Here is a 5753-nt window from a genome sequence, read left to right as displayed (position 1 = left end):
GAAATTATGATGTGGCTAAATCTAAAATTACAATGGATTTAAAGAGTGTCTTAGTTATGAGAAAGAAGAATAAAATGGTCAAGAAACTCAAGGAGAAATTTGATGAGGGGGCATAAGAGGAAGAAGGTGATGATTAAGAAGGTGAAGATGTACCTGCCTAAGCAACATTAGCCATTACTCAAGGTCAAGGTGAAGACAAAGAAGAAGAGGTAGAAATTGAAGAAGGTGCCGAGGGAGAAGAAGCTAGTGAAGCACCTACAACCACTAAGAAAAAGAAGAGAAAAGTTAAGACTTCAGTAGTGAGCAAGCAAAAGAAGGTTGCAAAACCCACAAAACCTAAGCCTATAGTTCCTACTACTAGGGATAACACAAGAGCTACTGTTAAAAAGTCTTAAGAAGCAAAAAAGCCAAAATAGAAGAGAGCTTGATTAGCTAGTAAAGAAGAAGAGTCTAAGAAGAGACTAAGGAGAAAGTATATAGCTCTAGTTGAATTTGATGAAGAGAGGACAAAATCTAATGAAAACAACCAATTCAAAGTGGTAAGTCATAGTCCTTCCTCAGATTTAAACAATATGTGTGAAAAAATAAAGAGTAATGCTGACGATCTGATTTCACACATATTGAGTTTGATAAACTTGTAAAAATTGAGATGAACCAAGTAGGGGAGTCAATATATACCATGATGGAAACATTCAAACAAACTCCGATATAGATTGCCAACTCATTACCAAAAGATCTATATTGCAGAGTTGAGCAAAAGTGACAATATAGTCTCAATACAAAAATACAAATCAGAGAGACTACACTTGCACAAGTGATGCTAGAATTGGATAGGGAAATAATGAAAAAGGCAATAAAGAAGTACACATGGAAATTTTCACCTAAATACATAACATTCAACATGTTGTAAAATAATATTGAAGATGTTGTATAGAAGACCACCCAGTTGTGGAAATCATTATTTGGTTTGACAACACCCAAGGCAATAGGGTAGACACCTATTGAGCTAGGTGAGGACAAAGGTGAACAAAAAAAAGTAACTGAGGTTACCAAAGAAGACATTGAAAAAGATATAGTTGTGGAAGGCACTGAAATCAACATAGACACATAGGCACTAGCTGAGGTTGAGCAACAAACGGAACAGAGTATACTAGATACACTACTGCCAAGTGCTAGTCCTCAACATGAGTTGAATATAGAAACTGATACTGTAAAGATTAAGGATGTTTCTGATACTATCACTTAGAACATCAACCCCCTTATAGAGGAAGACTTGAAGAAGATACTGATATAATCCACTACCAAGGTAAAACTTTGTGAAAATCCTATACTGGTAAGTGTTGATGAGGTTGAGAAGGTAGACATGGCTTCTACAGGGGAGGAAATTCAGACACAAGAGACATCTATAGCCCCTCCTTAATCCACCATGGCACAAGCTACATTTCCTAGTGTAGTATATCAAAGGAAGGAGACAACAACTTCTACTGTTAGTACATTGGTACAAAGTGCTCTAGTCTTAGGCAATGAAAAGGAAAAATAAAATGACAAGGATGAGACAAATGGAGAGAAAAAATATGAAAAAGAAGAGAATGAAGGAACACAAGCACAAATAGGACAAGATGTTACTCTTGCACCTACAACACAAGATCAAGTTGCAACTAAGAATGTAGAGAAAGCAAAGGATAGGACTAAAGAGCTAGGTTTGACTACAAAACATGAGGAGCAACTAGCAATACAAATACTGGTGAGTTTGCTAGAAACTGCTACTCCTCCAAGTCAAGCTCTTCATAGGCTAAGTATAGAAGCTATATATTTGTAATCATCAAGGTAGAGTGCAAGCATATCCAAGGTAGATGAAGTTACATCATTTGGTGATGTGAACTTGGATAAAATGATTGAGTTTCCAAAGTTTGATCTTGCAACAATCACTATTGAACATATGAGCATACTACATGATACTCTTGCAAAGAAGAAAAACCAAGAACTACTCAGAAGGGAGCATAGGAAGAAGTAAGCTTTGCTAGATATCAAGAAATTTTTTCTTGATGCATTTAGCCTGCCATCACCAGAAGAAACAAAGCCTATCATAGAGCAGTTAAATAGCTTAGTTGAGAAGGTTAATGACACAGACTTGGATTCAAATGTGAAATTACTTGAATGTTATGAAAGAAAGTTTCAAAATAAGGTTAGTGAAAAGATATCAAGTGTTATTGCACTATCACAGGTTGAGTTAGCGACCAAAGTTGACAATGTGAAGAAAGTACTAAATAACATTTTCTCTTTATACACCAAATTGTGCAATCCAAAACTTTTCACTCAGGAAGTCAGAAGCCACATAATAAATTTAGAGAGTCATGCAGTCAATTGGCATAACTCTACCAAGGTCTCCATCCTAGAGTGAGAAACATTTCAGGAATCTTGTGAGCTCCCATAGTTAGTTATTAGTGCTACATGTAGTTGAAGCAAACATAAAGGCTAAACTGATCAACATCTAATCTATATTGACTCCACATATGGAGATATTGCACAAGGAACTTGCCTTTGCTGAAACACTCATGAAGAAAGATCTACATCTTTCTTCTCATGAAGGCTTAATACACCTTGTTGCCGAGTTGGCCATCCAAATCAAATCATTGGAGGTAGCTTGTGACAATTGGGATGCTGCTTTAAAAATTATTCTTGAGGTCCATAAACTTTTTTGGACAAACACATTGTAAGTGTATAAACCTTTGACATAAGTATCAAAAAGGGGGAGAGATAAGAGAAAAAGAAGTATGGGAGAGATAATGAAGGAGATAATATTTTTGGGGGAGATACTATTTTTGAGAAAGGAGGAGTCAATGAAAAAATTAGAGTGCACATATCAACTTATGCAAATTTACTCAGTAGGAGGAAAGATTTTGGTTTAGATATAGAACAACACAATTAACTTAGGGGGAGTTATTGAATTTTGAGGTATGAATGATGAGTCATAAATTTTTGCAAAATTTTGAAGTTTTGAAAATTTGTATGTAAGTGGATATTATCTGAGTTATGCTTGAAAGGCTTAAGGTTATTCATGCATGACCAAGTATTTTGCCACACATGTCAAAGGGGGAGATTGTTAATCTTAGATTGGTTTTGACATATGAGTGATAATTTACTTAAGTAATTTACTTAGTTCATGCCGAACAAATAATACATACTGACCATAAGTTGTCAGATAGTATATGCCGAGTGAGAGCTATTTAGTATGTGTTGAGTAACTAGTAAGTGCCAAGTCAGTCAAGTGCCGAGTAGATAATATGTGCCGACCAAGTGATAAATGGATAGAAAATAATTCAGAGGCCAAGTTACAACATTGAACTTGCAGTTGATGTTGAGCATCAGAGACTTCAAGTGTTGAGTATTATAGTTTTGACATAGTTTTGTAATGGCACAAACTTCTATGTCAACTATTTTTGAGCCATCTTAAGGATTTTTTTGCGATCTTAGATGATAAGAATGAATCTTTATTGTGAATCTCTATGCATTACATGTAGAAAATCAGGAAAAGGGAAGGATTAAGCGGCAATATGGGTGAATAAAAAATGTTGATTCATACCTAACCCTAAGTCACCTAGGTCTTCTTAAGGAGGACAAAACCTAAACTTTTTATGAATGTAGTAATGAGAAAAGAGAGAATTTTGTATGTGTAGATAGAGAATTCATGGTGACTAAGGAGTTGTGATACATAGAAGAATCAGTTAGAGGAGAACAAAGGAAAGGAATTAGAAAAAAATAGGGATACATCTTATCAGAAAGGATCAAGTACACATAAGGAAAGAGGTGACCTATCATCAAGAAACAAAGTGCTAACTGAAGGATCATTGTTGAGACATTCTAACAAGTGAATTAGTTCAATCTCTTAACAAAGTAGTCTAAATAGGCTATTGTAAATCCTTTAACAGGTTGCTTACTTCATTGTAAGTTAAAGTCCTTTTACTAGGCACACTTTTAATAGGGTGTTGAAATCCTTTAACAGGGTAAGATCTAACAATCTTGTAAGCCTTTAACAGGGAAAACCTTTCACAAGGTAGACCATATTTCATGATAACAAAATTGTAACCTTCATTAGATACACTTTATTACTGCAGTAGTGGAGATTTATGGGTGTCATCCCCACCACACTTTTACTTTCACCTTGGAGGGTTTCTGGGTAACCAAATATCTTGTGTCATACATGTTTTGAATGTTTTTACTTTCATGCTATATATGTATATGTTTAATTTGGTATTTCAGTTTACATATATAAATTGTAAGATGAATGTGTGGTGAATGATTATGAGGTTGAAGTTTTAAGTGCTAATTCACTCTCCCCCCTCCCCCCCCCCTTAGAGTTTACTTTCCCTATTGTGTTTCCAATAGATTTAAAGAAACATACCTTGGTGTTCTTCATTATTCTCTAGGTTCATCAAGTTGAACATGAATTCCATTGCCAATTAAAAAAAATAGTTCTTGCTTTGCATTTTGGTTTTGTGTTGATCTTTGACTTGTGCTTGCTTTTTTTGTATCATTATTTGAATCATACTCAAAATTTATTTCTTGTACTTGAAATCATTCATCAATTCTTACATTTTCACTTTCAACAATCTTAGTAGTCTCAAGTTATAATATATGTAAGCCTTACATTTAGTAGAATATTCAAGAAATATACCTTCATCAATTTTAGGATCAAACTTCTCTATTTCATCATCTCTTTTGATATAACATTTGCTTCTGAAAAATCTGTAATACTTAATAGTAGGTGTATGAGATCCAAAGTTCATAATGTGTTTTACCCATTCCTTTTATAAAATCATGAACTCTGTTCACAGTGTATACTAAAATATTTACTACTTCTCTTGAATGCACATGTCCCACTTAACCTTCAAGTAACACCACTCTTGGTTTCTCACAAACTATTCTATTTTTCTCTCTGCTACTCCATTATGTTGTGGTGTTTTAGGGACTAAAGTTTTTTTGCAAATTCAATTATCCTCACAATATGCATTGAACTGATTAGATGTAAATTCTCCACCTCTTTCAAATCTCAAACATTTTATCTTTAGTCATGATTCATTATGAACATTTGTCTTTAAGATCTTAAACTTATCAAATGCCTCAGATTTGTCTCTTAGAAAAGAAAATTACATCATCTTTAGTGAAATCATGAAAAAAAAGAATAAAATATCCCTCACCATAGAATATTCTTGTTTTGGTAGGTCCCCACAAATTTGTGTGTACAATCTCCAACTTCTCTAGAGTAGTAAATGTTTTTCTTTGAAATGTACTCCTTTTCTTCTTTGTGATCATACATTCCTTACACATCATGTCAGAAGGTTTCACAAATTTTAGGTAGATCCTTGACTACCTTGGAACTAAAAACCTTCACTATGTTATCAAAGTTTATATGAAAAAATATCCTATGCCACAACCAATTATCATCAAATTTTCCAAAAAAAAAGCTTATCTCTAATGGATTCAATTGAAATAAATTACCTCTAGTCCTAATACTAGTTAAAATCTTATTTCTTTCGTTATCCTTAATTGAACATTTCTCATCAATGAATTGTAAATGATAACCCTTGTCTCTAAGTTGTCCAACACTTAGCAATTATGTTTCCCTTGTCTCTAAGCCATCCGACACTTAGCAAATTATGTTTCAGTCCATAAATAAAAAAAACATCATCAGTGCTAGTCTTACCATCAAGTGATATTGAATGTTTTCCTTTTATCTAGAAGGGTACATTGTT

This window comes from Cupressus sempervirens, chromosome 4 (genome assembly GCF_028749045.1).
Source record: "Cupressus sempervirens isolate cs-2001-9-10 chromosome 4, ASM2874904v1, whole genome shotgun sequence".
Taxonomy (NCBI): Eukaryota; Viridiplantae; Streptophyta; class Pinopsida; order Cupressales; family Cupressaceae; genus Cupressus; species Cupressus sempervirens.
Note: the sequence above shows the minus strand (reverse complement) of the source record.